Source organism: Puma concolor, chromosome D1, assembly GCF_028749965.1.
Source record: "Puma concolor isolate L17-30 chromosome D1, mPumCon1.1.hap2, whole genome shotgun sequence".
NCBI lineage: Eukaryota > Metazoa > Chordata > Mammalia > Carnivora > Felidae > Puma > Puma concolor.
The window spans coordinates 105,894,018-105,910,021 of record NC_141676.1 but is presented as its reverse complement, the minus strand read 5'-3'; the positions used below and the strand labels follow the sequence as shown (position 1 = coordinate 105,910,021).

At 44.7% G+C, this 16,004-nt stretch overlaps 1 protein-coding gene across 1 annotated transcript in view; it reads left to right on the top strand.

The window, feature by feature from the left end:
• The window catches only part of PTS (6-pyruvoyltetrahydropterin synthase), a 681,414-nt gene that overhangs the window by 649,186 nt on the left and 16,224 nt on the right, over positions 1 to 16,004 (top strand). Inside the window, exon 15 of the transcript XR_015241350.1 lies at positions 2,191 to 2,260. The gene's annotated coding sequence lies outside the window, so the exon portion shown is untranslated. The remainder of the gene's footprint in view (positions 1 to 2,190; positions 2,261 to 16,004) is intronic.

Sequence of the window (16,004 nt, the reverse complement as noted above, 5' to 3'; positions counted from 1 at the left end):
TCCCTCCCTTTCCTTCTCCCTTTCTCCCTCCCTCCCTCCCTCCCTTTATTTTATTTTTTAGCTTTAAAAGCACTTCTTTCTGCATTCCCACCTTCCTGAAACCTTCTCCACCCCCGGCTTCTAAAAGAGTGATCTCTTCTGTCTCTGGAGGCTTTCTGTCTCTGTTTTTCGTCTAGATCATCTTGCTGTCTTCTCTCCACTAGGTTTTATTCCTGAGATACTGTTGTCTTTGTGCTTCCTCCCTTTCCATGCTGTCCTTCTGTCTACCTCCTTGGCTTTCTTTGGTTACCACCTATGGAGGTGATCCTCAGATAGTACCTCCAACCCAGCCTTTCTCCCAAAGTCAAGACCCACATTTCTGACTGCCCAAAAGACATACTTATTGGAAGTTTCAAGCTTAAGTTGTTGAAAACACAACGCATAGTCTTCCTCCAGCAAATCCTTTCCTGCTCCAGTCTTCTCTGATGACCCACTACACTTGTGCAGGCAGCAAGCCCTATTATTTCTGAACTCTCACATTTATGCCCTTTTTTCCAATTCTAATATCACTGCCTTTATTCAGACCCAAGCCTTTGCTCTTCTCTGTTAATTACAGCAATAGCATCCTCATTGCTTTCCGTTCTTTGAGTCTTGTCTCCACCCGCACTGTTCCTTTACACACGACAGTGCTGTCTTGCTAAAACACAAATCTGATTATGTCACTGTTAGGTTCCTTCAATAGTTTTTCTCCTCTGAAGAGTAAAGCTCAGGCTCTTTGGAATTGAGTCCCAGTGTCCTACCTCCTGTCCTCGTACCCTCCTCTGTGCACCTGTCCTTCCACAGTTTCTTTATTTTAAAATTTTAAATGTTTATTTATTTTGAAAGAGAGAGTGGGGGGAGGGGAAGAAAGAGAGGGATAGAGAGAATCCCAAGCAGGCTCTGTGCTGTGTGGGGCTCAATCCCACGAACCATGAGATCATGACTTGAGTTGGAAGATTAACTGAGCCACCCAGGTGCCCCCTTCCACAGTTTCTTGACTGCACCTTCTGTTACCTATCCAGGTTCCTCTCCATGGTCTTTGCTCTTCCTGATGTTTCTCTGTCCTCCAACAATGACTCACTCTCAGGTCTCACTCACATACTTGCTGGAATCTACCTCCCTAGCACATGGAAAATTTAATATTTGTTGAGTGAATGAATAAATGCTTGAAAAATTCTTATTCTTCCTTTAAGATTTGGCTCTGTCATCACTTTCCTTAGAAAGACTTCCTGTCTCACCCCAGTAAGAGTCAGTGTCTTCCTTTCTTGCATAATAGCATCCATGTTCCTTCTTGTAGATTGTTCCAAAGTCATCTTAGTGTACTTAATTGACAACTCTTTATCCACCATAAACTGTGAGCTCCTTGAGGATAGGGGCAGTGACTTGGTTTTTTGTGCGTCCCCAAAGGCAGAGAAAATAATAGATCCTGGGGGCGCCGGGGTGGTTCAGTCGGTTAAGCGTCCAACTTCGGCTCAGGTCATGATCTCATGTTTTTGTGGATTCAAGTACCACCTGGGGCTCTGTGCTGACAGCTCAGAGCTTGGAGCCTGCTTCAGATTCTGTATCTCCTTCTCTCTCTCTGTCCCTCCCCTGCTCGTGCTCGCTCCCTCACTCTCTCACTTGCTCTCTCTCAAAAATAAATAAAAACGTTAAAAAAAAAAAGAATAGATCCTAAACAAATGCTTATTGACATGAGATGAACCAAACCAGTACCTCTACAATGGAACATTCCCCAGAGTGTTTCGTTTGGCTCAAATGCATGGTTTTTGAGTCAAAGTGTGTATGAAATGGCAGGAAGGAGAGCATCTGACTTCAGTGAGGGAGGGTCCAGTGGGCTGTTCTCTTGGAGAGAGCAAAGAACAAAAGGGCTTCCACTTTGTTGTTCTTAATAATGTGTCAGCAGCAATCAGGATTTAACAACAGTAGTTAGAATGGGTCCTCTTGTGTTCTGTGTGCAAACTGGGGAAAATACACAAACACAACAGCAGAAATCAGTGCAGTTCCTCTGTTTCCTATTTAACCGTGCCAGCAAGCAGCCCATTGATGCTAATTGCATTGGGGGGAGGAGGAGTGTGGTGGGTAGAGGGCCTTCCTGGTACCAGGGAAAGGTGAAATAGTGCCATAAGAAAAGCCTGAACTACAAGCTTATATCAGCATTTATACTCTTTCTAGGACAGGTAACGGGCACATGAAGAGACAGCGGAAGCAGTTCTGCGCCAACCAAAAAAGATCTCAACCCAGGGTAAGTCTTTTACGAGAAAAAGCCTGTCCTTTGCTGATGCTCAAAACATATGTGACTTGAAATTGTTTGTTCATTCATGTTAAGGGGACTGAGTTCCCACTGGCCAATCTCATGTTGGGAGACCCAATCCCTACTCAGGAAAGCTTTATAAAGGTGGAGGAGGGGGGAGAGGGAGGGGGAGAAGAACTCATGCTAGCTGTCTTGTTTGTTTGCTTCTTAACCTCCCTTGGTTGAGGTTACCAAGAGGGTGCGCACTGGCTCTGCTCAGAACAATTCTGCTGCTGGCAAACCCATCAACCTTTACTTGCCATCTCTCAGTAAGGAATACTAATTCCAAATAGATGAGCTGTGTCCTGGAGCCAGTGACATCCCAGGAGGGAGTGGTAGCATCAGGAGATGGGAGGAGAAGATGGGAACAAGACGCTTTAGGGAATCTAGTGGCCTCCAGAAAATGGAAGCTCTGAAAGTATTAACTTCTCAGTGTGGCACCTGAGACATCCTTTGTGTTTTCTAGAACATTTTGGAGTATGCACTGGAGGTATTTCTTCCAGCAGCGAGAGTCTTTTGGAGTCAGAGCACTGAAAGCCCTAAGCAGATGTTCCTTTGCTCCTCTCATTTATTACATACACTTCCTTTGGGCCACTACCCATGGAATGGGCAATATTAGTTATCCATCGGGATGATTATTAGCTTGTTTTCCTCTATCAAGCTCAACCATAATGTTTTTACTTTTTTCCTTGGAGTCTACCCATACAACGAACAGCTGGGCTGTGTGAGGGCTGAGAGCTCACACTGGGGATGCTTGTTGCTGAGGGTGTGGGGCTTGGTGTAGGGACACCTGGGGGATGGTCACATGGCACACTGGAAGGGCCTCTGCTGCAATTTGGTGTCAAGATGTCTACCAGTAGATCAGCTCCACTCATGAAATAAACCCCCATCAGTCCACATTTCAGCAAATGAGATCTCAAATAACCATTTTAACATAGTTCATTAAAAAGATATAAACCAGCAAGTTACAAAGCCATCATCAGGCATCATTCAGGAAAGAACAGTTCAAAATATAATCAGTAAGTCATCTTTACCTCCTTATAGAATCTTAGGATAACTCAATACTTCTAATCAGAGACACAGTAAGTACTATATATGGCTTTTTGTTACTGTTTTGTATTTTATTTGATAACTTGTCTATGTAGTCACATGGTACCTGCAAGCTAATCTGAGTAAATAGATAATCTCAAATAGAAAAATATTTGATCCATCCTACACCTTATTGCCATCCCCCTCTCTTGCTCATCCCCTTGTATCTTACTAAGAACTGTGTAAGACCCTTCCTCCATATACAGGTTGCCATTAGTAATGTCCAGTTGGTACAATAGTACCCACCTCCTGGAGGCAGTTGGCTGGACCACACTAGGCACCCAAGGCCAAACTGGTCCCATTAGATCCCTTTCTGGATTTCTTTTCTTTCTTTTTTAAACAACTTTTTTGAAGTATAATTGATAAACAAAAATGTGTGCATATTTAATGCATACAATTTGATGCACTTGGACATATGCATACACCTCTGAAACCATGACCACAATCACGGTAATAAATATATCCATCAACTCCAAAAGCTTCCTCCTGCCCTTTTAGGTTTTTGTTTTTGTTTGTCTTGTGGTAGGAGCACTTAACATGAGATCTGTCCTCTTAAGAATTGTTGTAAGTGCACCATACATTATTGTTAACTACAGGCACTGTGTTAGGAAACAGACCTCTAGAACTCATTCTGGTACATAACTGGAACTTTATACCCGTGAACAACTCCCTGTTTGCCACCCCACACCCCCTGGCAGCCACCATTCTAATCCCTGCTTCTATGAGTGTGACTGGTTTAGAGACCTCATATAAGTGGAAACATGCAGTGTTTGTCCTTATAAACACGAGCAGGTTATTTCACTTAGCATAACATCCTCCTGGGCCATCCTTGTTGTTGTGTGGGACAGGATTTCTTTCTTTTTAAAGACTGATAATATTCTGTGTATGTACAGACCAGATTTTCTTTCTCCATTGATCCTTCAGTGGACCTTTTGGTTGTTTTTATGTCTTGGCTATTGTAAATAATTGATAAAAGCTTAATATCCAAAAAAATATAAAGAACTCCTACCATTCAGAACAGAACACCAAATAATCCCATTTAAGAATAGATCTTGGGGGTGCCTGGGTGGCTCAGTCGGTTGAGCGTCCAACTTCGGCTCAGGTCATGATCTCACGATCATGATCACGTGGTTCGTGGTTCGAGCCCCCCGTCGTGCTCTGTGCTGACAGGTCAGAGTCTGGAGCCTGCTTTGGGTTCTCTGTCTCCTTTTCTTTCTGCTCCTCCCCCACTCATGCTCTGTCTTTCTCTGTCTTTCAAAAATAAATAAGTTAAAAAAAAAACTAAAAAAAAGTGACCTTGAATTGACATTTTTCCAGTGAAGACCTACAAATGACCAACAGAAATATATGAAAAGATGCTCAACATCACTAATCATCAGCAAAATGCAAATCAAAACCACAATAAGATATCACCTCACATCCATGAGGATGATTAATATATAAAACAGATAACAAGTGTTGGTGAGGACCTAGAGAAATTGCAGCTTTTGTGGACTGTTGGTAAGAATGTAAAATGGTGCACCTGACTTGAAAAACAGTATGGTGGTTCTTAAAAAAATTAAAAATAGAACTACCATATGATCTAGTAATCTCACTTCTGAGTTTATATTCAAGAGAATAGAAATCAATATCTCAAAGAGATATCTGCATTGCCATGTTTGTTGCAGCAGTATTAGCCTTTCTTGGATTTCTATAACAGAAACTGAGGAAGAAAAGGCAGTCTTTCTCCTAGTGTAAAGAAAAGAAAATGTGAACAGAGTTTGAAAATACAAAAGATCCTATCAGAAGATACAGAGAAGAAAGACTCTTGTCTTCACCAACAAAAAACTTGTTTTCATTTCTTGAGATGAGAATGGAACTCATGAAGTATTCCAATGGCTGGTGGCACATTTGTGCCAAATATATGAGATCTTTGAGCCCAGGCTTTTATTAACAGTGACCCCAAGCTCATCTAAGCACCCAGCACTGTATTAAATGTTTATTAAAAGAACATCAGCACACATGGCCCTCTGACTTGATGTGGCAATCTGCCAACCATCTTGTTCCAATGAATCTGTCTCTTGACTAAGGCAGAGTAGCTGTATCAGTGATCAATATGATGATTATGGTCAGTAAAGCTGACCAACAGCCTTAATAGGTCACGGCTCTTATTTTGGCTCACTTCCACTCTTTTTAAGTGGAAAGACAAGACCCAGTACAACGGAGGCTGAGGAAAGCCTGAGGGGTCTGACACCTGGGTTCCTTTCACAAGAATGGACATGCCCATTCATGACGAGGCCTAGAGGACATCAGAGACACGAGTCATGATGAGTTGTACTAGGGACACACTGCATTTTCCACAAGGTGCTATTTGTGGGATGGATTGTAAAAATGAGCCCAATCATGCCCTTTCCTGAGTTTACGCCTTTGCAACATGACTCTGTAGTTCCTCCCATGAAGAAGTGTAGTCTATTTGCCTCTGCTCAAATCTCGTTTTGGCCCAAAGAATGTGGCCACAGTGATAGTATGTCAGCTCTGAGCCTGGACATAAGGGGTCTTTACACTTTAACTTGCCCTTTTGGAACTTTGACATAACATGTAAACACATCCAGGCTAGCCTGCTGGAGGATGCAAGGCCATGTGAAGGAAGGTCCATTTGTCCCAGCCAAGGCCATCCCAGATCAACCCCCAACACATGAGAGAGAGACCAGCCAAGGTCACCAGAGTTGTCAACCTGACCTCCAGATGACTTCTAGCACTTTAGTGAACCCAGCTGAGAACAGAAGAACCACCCAATTGATAAGTACACTCATGAGCCAGAATAAATGCTTAACTGGCTTAAGCGGCTAAGTTTTAGGATGGTTTGTTAGGCACAAATAGATAGCTGAGACACTGCTTAAAAACGCTAGAATCAGATAACGGACTCCATGAAAACACCTGCTACACCTTCCTTAAATCCCAGTGTAGCACACCGTCAGAGGGGAGTGCCTCAACTTCTATAGCACCTTGATCCCATTAGATGCCATAGCTGCTCCCATAGGAAAAGTAAACTCGTGTCTCTGTTGCCTTCTGATCTTCACATTTGCCTGTCTCTGCACCTACACCTTTCTTCTGGGAACAGGATGTCAGTCCTGCAGTGTTTTACGCTCAAACCTCATCAGTTCTCACTGACACACTAGGAGGTTCTGCCAGGCTTTACTCGGCACCCAGTCACATGACTCCCTCCAGGTTGCCCTTTGGGAGCTGTCTCATTTTATATGTCCTCACTGCTTTCTCTTGCCACTCTTTTCTCTGTCACAGTATTTATTCCACTCTGGTACATTCCCTGCTCAGACTTTCCCACTGGACTGGAGGCTTCACGAAGACAGTGAGCACGTTTTCCTGGCCCATCATTAAATCTTCAGTGGCCCATCATTAAAATCTTTAAATCTTCATTAAATCTTCAAAAAACACAGGGCTTGGCACATAGTAGGCACTCAGCAAGTATCTGTGGAGTGAATAAATGAGCAAATGGCTGCAGGCCACTTCCAATCTTGCCTCCTCTCCCTGTTTGCCTTTCATCCTGTCCTCTCTCATACTTCCTGCTATCACTTCAAACCTTGAATCCTGCTTCGATTGAGATCCTTAGGTGTAGGGATCTAAGTAATACTCTTGGCTTGGAAGACAAAGAAATAACACCTTGTATTACAGAATAATTTCTGTCAAAATCAGCTAATATAAGAGAGCAAAAGTTTTGGTAGTTACAAGTGTAAGCTCCACGGGCGCCTGGGTGGCTCAGTCGGTTAAGCAACTGACTTCAGTTCAGGTCATGATCTCACTGTTCATGAGTTCAAGCCCCGTGTTGGGCTCTGTGCTGACAGCTGGGAGCCTGGAGCCTGCTTCGGACTCTGTCTCCCTTTCTCTCTGCCTCTTCCCCACTTGCGTGCTCTCTCTCTCTCTCTCTCTCTCTCTCTCTCTCTCTCTCAAAAATAAATAAGCATTAAAAGAAAATTAAAAGTGTAAGCTCCAATTGCTGAATAAATGAGGTGACACTCAATGTCTCTGTACAGTGGGTAGCACATGGTGCGGGTTCTTAATTCATGTTAGTTACAGCAAGCTGGAGGCAAGCAACTGGGTACCATCCTACCCAGTACTCAGTGCTTAGTACTGTCCTGGGTGCTGTGGGGCAGACAACAACCCAGTACTCAGTGCTCAGTGCTATTCTGGGTGCTGTGGGGAGACACAACCCAGTACTCAGTGCTCAGTGCTCTGAGGCAGACACAAGACATAATGCAAACAGGCAAAGTCCATGTTAAGCCAGGACCCAAGGGTGAGAGCTCTGTTGCACTCAACATCCATTCACAGTGACAGGACAAGCTTTCATGGGAACCAATTTCTGTCCCACAGTCTGTTGACTTTTAAAATCCTTTTCAACTGCATTACAGAATATTTAGATGCCTTCTCATAACATTCTCTGATTGTATAAGCCCTCATCTCCATGAAATAGGAATGAAATTTCTAGCTGCCTCAGGTATCTGAAAGGGCAAAATTCAAATTCCCTGACTTAACAAGAAATAGACTTTGTTTTATGCAAAAACACAAAAGCCCGTCCCTGCACAGTCATGGTATGGTATCCCTGAGGTGTGTTTATTCAATTTTATTTGCCTATCTGCGGTTCAATTTTCATGGGTTTTATTTACTTTTTTGCAAGGTCCAAAATCTTTCTGAGATACACCTTAATGAAGAGTAGTGAACCACTTAAAAGGTTTATAAGATGCTCCAGTAATGGGAATTAGAAGTCATTATCTTCAGTGAAGGCAGCAAATGGTTGTCTGAATTGAGTTGATTTTGGTGATACATATTATAATGGAACAAATTACTAATGAAGTGCTAAATTACTGGAAACATCCCTGTTACTTATTAAACACTTTGGTTAATTGGGCCAGGAAAAATAAAGAGTTGAAATGCATTTTAATACCTTTTTTGAGGCCAGGTCAGAAGTGAGCAGATACGAAAACCTGAAGCCCAGCCCAAGGGCGTCCTCCCAGACACGGGCTTCCGACCGGCCCTTGAGAGAAGCTCCTGGGAGGAGCTGCTGACCTTCCAAGTTCTAAACAGACCTTGCACTATGAGCACTCTTCTCTCTCAAAAAATTGGTGGCACTGGCCCATAATCCAAAGTCAGTACCAGTTGGTCTTTAATGAACACTGAAAAATGCATCTGGAAATGAAGGAAAAGGACCCTGGGGAGGGAAAATGTGGAAATACAATACAGGAGCGTGTTTAATATATTGTGTGTTGTGAAGATTCCTGCTTTTTAGAGTGTGACCTAGTTGAGAAGCAAGGATGCTACAGATTCCACCCTTCTCTACTTCCCTCCCTGTGTTCTCTGTTTTGTAACTTGATTCTGGAAACTGGCTTCCCGTTCTGTTACCTGTGCCCAAGTCCTTCTTTTGATACCCAGCCTGTGCTTCTGGGTTCTAAGATCAGGACCCTGACTTCATCTGGCTGTTAGGATCCTCAGGAATTGACTTTCTACCTCTCAAATCCCAGCAGCTTGTGATAGATAAGTTTATGGGCCACGGGATGCTCAGATATCTGGTTAAACGTTATTTCTGGGTGTGTCTGTGAGGGTGTTTCTGGAAGAGATTAGCATTTGAATTGGTGAACTGAGCGAAGCAGATGGCCCTCCCCACTGTGGGTGGATATCATCCAATCCATTGAGGGCCTGAAAAGAACAAAAAGGCAGAGGAAGGTTGAATTCGCTCTCTGCCTGACTCCTTGGTCTGGACCACAATCTTCTGCCCTGTGTACTCCTGCTTCTCGGGTCGTTAGACTCAGCCTGGAATCTGTACCGCTCGGCTCTCTGACTCTCAAGCTTTCAAACTACAGCACCTGCTTTCCTGGAACTCCAGCCTGCAGACGGCAGATAGTGGGACTTCTCAGCTTCCATAATTGAGTGAGCCAATACCTTATAATAAATGTCTTTCTAGATGCAGAGGTAGAGATAAAGGCACAAATATAGATGTACTGTTGGTCCCATTTCTCTGCAGAACCCTGACTGATATAGAGCCCTTGTGCCTCCTGATGAGTTTACCTGATGCCACCTCCTTGAATACCTCTCCTCTTGGCTTCCTGAAGGTTGTCTGTTCCTGGGTTCTCTGCTGTGGCTCTCTGCTGCACGGCTAATACTCTTCCATCTCCTCCTGTGCATGCCCCCAGTGTTGACAACCAGAGATTCCCCCAGGTCCCAGCTTCTGTCTGCTGCACCGTATCCACTTCGATATCAGTGGATGGGTTTGTCTCCTGCTCTCTACCCACCCACAGCCCCCCTGTGACCATTGGATTTCAGGTCCCAGCCACTGGACAGTATACAGGACACAAATGCAGAGTCAGATGGTCATGATTCCAGCCCAGAAACTGCTAGTAACTATCTGTGTGACTGGAAAAATCCACTTCACCTCTCTGAACCTCCTTTTTCTCAGCCATTTTCCAATTTTATTTACAAAGGGCTACTAAGTGTCAGAAATTGAAGAGGTAAAGAAGGCAACGTCCTTGCACTCAGAGAGCTCGTTTGAGCTAGGGAAACGGTCTTGTAAATAAATAATTACAAAAAAATTGTGAAAGAGGTGCTAAGAACGACAGAGTCAAAATGTTATGAAAATACTGAGAACAAAGCAGTGACCTCTCTGGTAGAGGGAGACCCGCAAAGAGTGTACTGAAGAGGTGTTTGAGCAAACCTTAGGGATGAGCTTGTATTTACCAAGGAGTCAAGAGCCTTCAAGACAGAGAAAATAATGTATGCAAAGGCAGAGGGACAAGAACTGTAGGAGAAATGCTAGAAACTAAGCATAACTTAGAATGACTGTAAGAGGGGACCAGTGGCCGGCAATGAGGTCAGGATGCAGGAAGGAGCTGAATAATCAGAGCCTTTTATGTCGGGTTGAGGAGGTTGCATTTTTGCCTATAGACAATGAGGAACCATCAAGGGCTTTTTAAACAGGAAAGTTGCCTGAGCTCATCAATGTATGTAGGATAACTCCAACCTGACTATGGAGAATGGATTGGAGAGGCAGGAGATGGAAGTAGGGAGGTCAGGGAGAAGGATGCGACCGGGCAGGTAAGACATAGAACGTAGTGGCAGTGCAAGAGGTAGAGGAGTCATACAGTGAAGAATTTGAAGAGCTCGGTGATTAATTTTAGATGTGGGAATGTGTAGGAGAAGCAGATGTCAGGTCACCCCCAAAGATTCTGGTTTGGATACACTGATGGCGATAGAAAGATACAGAGGGAAGGCTGAGTGGGGGAATCATTAGAGACTACTGATTTTTGCTTTGGACCAGTCGTGTTGGAGGCACCTAAGAGGCAGCCAGGTGCAGGTACCATGGCAGGAAGACAGCTGCTTCAGAGCTGAGAGGTCTGAGTTAGTGACACACCCATGAGAGCCATCCGTAGAGGTGATGAGCACATGAGGTCAGCCAAATAGAATGCACCCAGTAAAAGGAGAAGAGGGCCAAGGACAGAGCTTGGGGACAAAGCTGCATTTAAAAACCTGGTGAAAGAACCATCAAGATACTAAGTAGGAGATGTCAGGAAACTCAGAGAACTAAAGAAGGGGTCACCAAAGCCAGGAGAGGACAGTTTCCCAGAGGAGCTGCGAGCGACATCGGAGGAGTGAAAATGTAAGCGCTAACTGGGAAAGCGTTCATTGGTTTGAGCAGCTGGAGGGTTATTGATGACTTTGCAATGAGCCATTTCCAGAAATGATATGTAAGAGCTGGATTACAGAAAGATGAAGGACAGGGAGAGGGGATGTACACTACTTTTTAATCTGTTTGGCAATGATGGGAAGGTGCAAGCTAAGGACGTGGCTGGTAAACCACACAAAGTAACAGGAAACTTTTGAAGTGGAAGAGATTGTAAGCACGTGTGCAGCAAGGGGCTTAGACTAGGTGGTCCCTGAGATTCCTCTTAACATTCTTGTCCTTTGGTTCCAATGACCATGTCTAAGAACATGGGGAAGTAGTCTCGGGCTCCTTGGGGATTTCCTGCTGTGCTGGAAATCTGACCTGGCATAATGAAGAATGTGGTTATTAGGGCTTTCTGCCTGCCTGCCTGTCCTGCCCGCCTGTCCTGCCCTCCCCAGTCCAGGGCTCTCTGATGAGCTCCGAGCAGGAGTGATGCTTGGGGAGAGCTCACTAGGCCCCAGAGGCACCCAGACCACCCCAGATTTGCAACCTGCATTTCCAATCCAATCAGCCCTTCTCCTCCAGCTTTTACAAATGAAGGTTCACCCATCGTGAGAATCACCTAAACTATTGCTTGGTATTCCTTGCAAGGTCCTGGGAGCCAGAGAAACCATGCCTAGAGCCAAATGAAAAGGAAGAAAGCAGAAAGAATGAGTGAGAGAGGGAAGAGAAGAGGAAGGCTCTTGCAGACCTCATTTCCTTCTCTCCTAGGGATCTGATGCATCAGATCTCACATTAGTTAGCTTGGTAGCTTTTTTCTCCGTTTGGTTTAATATTCTCAAGGGAAAACCAAGTTGAACGTGAGCAACAGAAGACTTAAGCACTCTATTTTAATCCTTGAGCAACATATTTCTGAAATAATTTTCAGAAGGCATTTAGACTTTCAGGAGGAAAAATCTTATCTTCAGTGAATTACTATTTATTGAGGCTTTAATAAATGTTTGTGTGTTTTTTTTGCTGGCAGGCTGCTTTTTGTAGCCCATTAAAGTGAAGATTATCTTTAGAAGAGGAAAAGCACCAAGTCTGGTTTTTCAACCCGGGTAGAAACATGGGTAGAAACCTCCACATGACCAGTTTTAATCTCACCTGCAGAGGTGGGTTTTGCTACTTAATGATATATTTTGGAAATGGATGTGACACCAAAGTTCGTCCGTAAATAGAGCTCAGAGCGAAGGGAATAAAAATCACAAATTAGATTCACTTGCTGCTTTAGGTAGCAGGAAGTTTCCAATCTTCATCCAATTTATGCCACAGAGGATCCAGCAGTGATTCTAGAACCTGCCTTCTCAGGGAGGACAGCTGGGGCAGGCTCAGTCTGTTGTGTGTTTGCTTGTTTTCTCTGTCCAGTCATGTGAAGGAAGTTGGCTGGGAGTTTTTCCCTTTGTTATTGTTGCCTAAGACACAATCGGTACATTATACTGGAGCCTTTTGAAAAGCCGGTGTACGGCTCAATTGCTTGATTTCCATTGTGCTGGAATGGGACACGGTGTAGCCTTAGGGGGCAAGAGAGCCTCTCCAGTGGCATGGGAGAGGGGTTGCTGTCTATGGAATTTTTAGAGAGTATGCCAAAATCTGCACAGGCCACACACAATTCCCAGGGGCCTTTGGACTGTTTTCATGCAAAGAATTACCCTTGGCTCTTGATAACTCAGCGTCTGAAATCCCACCATAGGGAATTTAATGTGGGAAGTGATGAGCTGGGGAATCTGTCTTCCTATATGTTTCTGAGCCTATAAGAAGGAAGGTAGGGATGACAGGCCCCAAATGCAGCTTCTATCATTCTGTGTCTTGATGTTATGGACAGAGCACGGGCTTCTAAGTCAAAAAGATCTGGACTTAAATCTTGTCGGTGACACTGACCAGCTATGTGGCAGAGACTACCCGGTCCAGCTCACTCATCTGTAAAATGGAGGAGAGCACGACCCAGCTCGCAGGATGGCAAAAGAGATGATATAAAACAGTTCAAGTGAGTTTCCATGAGCAAATATTTGTGGAGCACCCATCACGCGTCAGGCACAGATCTGGACACATAGAATGGAGCAGTGATCGATACTGGTACATAGAGACAAGACATGGTGTGACCAGCAGACCAGTCAGGGCGTCATGCTTTGCTTCTAGAAATCCACTGTCTTTCTCCCCAAATCATTGGACTCAACCATCAAAACTTACTGAAAGCGGTACAATTACAAAAATGTAGCAGGAGTGCCAGCACTTCATAGGAATCTATAACCTGGTCTCCGTGTTTGGGACTGACAGCAGCCAGGACCCACAGCCATTAGCTAAAGGATAGGGTGCACTGTTAGGGTGCACAGTTGCAGAAAGGGCCACCCCAAAGGCAGGATGAGTCTGAGTGTTTAGAACTCCACTAGCAAAGGAAATTATGCATTGTTAATAATAATAATAATGGAGTAATTTACAACAGAGACCACCATGTGGGAGGGAAAAAGGTACCCTCTACATCTGCTCATATGCCTGTAAGAAATCAGGCTGCCACTTGTCACCCTCAATACCATTGAGTCACAACACCTGGGATTGTCCGCCTCATGTAACAGACACAACAGCCAGGTTTATGTCGCAAGCGCTGTGCTAGATCCCAGGGATATAGCAATTACATTAACACAGTTCCTCACCCTTGACAAGTTTATGATCTAGAACAGAGGTTGCACAACTTTTTCTTGAAAGGGCCAGGTAGGAAATATTTTAGGCACTGTGGGCCACGTAGTTTCTAACTATTCACAAAACACAGCTGTAGATAATATATGAATTACAATGCACAGTTTCTTTACAAAAAGAAGTCACAGGCCATCTCTGGTCCATGGTTTGCTGACCCCTGACTTAGAGGGAATGACAGATATGTAACCAGAGAGTGTCAACAAAACATGGAAAATGCCATGATACCAGGGAATGGGCACCTAACCTAGCCTGTGACTTTCAGATAAGACTTTTTATTTCGGACCTTGTATCTGCAACCGCACATGCACATTGCTCATTTCTTTGCCCTTTTGCAAAGAGCAGATCTTCCAAGGACAACTACCTCCCAACTCAGGAGGCTACTGCCAAAGTTCAGGGTGGGGGACCCAAACTTGAATAATGATTTTAGCAGCAGACTGGAGAGGAAGACTTGAGATAGCAGCTAAAATGGATAGGATACAGTGACAGAATATGGAGAAGGAGGGAATGAAGGATACCTTGGCCGGTTACCATGTTTCTGAGTAGGGTGATTGGGCAAGTATTCACCAAGAAAGGAAAGTTAGGAGGAGCCTAATTTTACAGTAAGAGGATAGGTTTTCTTTGGTTGTGGGAAACTGAAATGGAAGTGCCTAATGGGTGGTTAGACATCCCTGAGTCCTGAGGCTTTCCTGTGAACTATTAATAGACATCCATACCTGATCGCCCTGTCCCTGCCTTGTCCCTTTCAAATCCAGCCTTACTCAGTGGCTACAACGTTCTACCTAAAATGCCAGTCTGACTGTGGTACTCCCCAGTTCAGAGCTCTTGAGTGGCTTTCCATGTGCTGTGGGATAAAGTTTCAATTCCTTCACTTGGCCTGAGAGGTTCTCCAAACTTGGTCAACCTCTCCAGCCTTCTCTGTGACCACCCCCTGCCTCCTGGGAGCTCCTCCATGAGAAGTCAAGACCTTACGCAGGCCAGGTTGGGGGATTTGTTAACCCAATGCAGATAAGGACTCAGACTTTGTCCCTGGAGGACTGGGACTTTCTCTATTGGCAGAGGAATTAGGATGGGTATCCTCTCTGGTGGAGGAGCAGGATCTCAGTTTCAGCCCAGGAGTCACTAGCAAGTGACTGCAAGACTGCAAACCTCAGCTGGCATTTCTTCCAACTGGTTTTCACAGTCACAGCCTTTCATCAACATGCCCTGAATCCTCAACTTTTCCGGAACTCACAGTAGAAAGGAGAGCACGGTCAGGAGGGAGGCCTCCTTCCCCATTCTGTCCTCCCATTAGCCATGCCTGGTGAACTCCCAGTACCAGGGAAATAAAAACCAGCTCCTCCTCCCACAAACTCCAGGGACCCCATTAAACCCAAACTGCCTAGTATTCACATCACTGCTCCTGAAAAAGGAACGGGATCGATTTTCCTCGGCTGGGGAGCAGAAGCTGGCAGTTTAGAGCTGAAGTTTAGACCCATCAGACATCTCTTCAGAAGAGGATTCACTCTCTGTGAGGCTCCTGGCATTTATAGCTGATGCTTAGGTTGTCAAAACAGTGGTAAGGGGCGAAGCAGCTCCTCAAAGATTATAGGTCAAAGAAACAAAAAGGAAAGTTTTTGGAGAAGCTTTTATAGAAAGGATCATCACTGACAACAGGCTTGTTTCTAGTTGAGCAGACACAGAGTTGGGGAAAAAAAGCTTCCAGCTGTCTGTGGAATATTTCAGCCTTTATTTTGCATGCAGGGAGGATTTGCCTTCTTACCTGCTGGGTTGGGTTACCAGCAGTATGTGAGAAAGGGTGATTTCAGACCATCTTTCGTGGTTCAGTAAACTGCAATCTTTCCCTTCTGGGCTAATGATTCTAAAGAACCTTTACCTTTCCCGTTTGCTCAACATTCAATGACTTTGTGGATTGGGAGTGGTGCCCTCCACCCCAGTGAAAGCAGCCGGCTTTGCCCCAGCACCCATGCTGGGTTTTCTCCAAGGTGTATGCCTTTCCAGAGTATCTTTTATCCAGCCTTGAAAGGTACCACCCGCCCACGAGTCGAGCCCCAGGAGAAATCTGTCTGGATCAAAATATCTGCTTTGCTTTTATTCCCAAGCCCACTTTTGCCTTCCCCTCCCCCCCCCCATGACAACTGTGACCCACTGCCCCCCAAACACTGCTGTCCCCAGGTCATATGTGACACTTGGTGAGATTTATTTCTCTGTACACATTAGCAAAGATTTTAG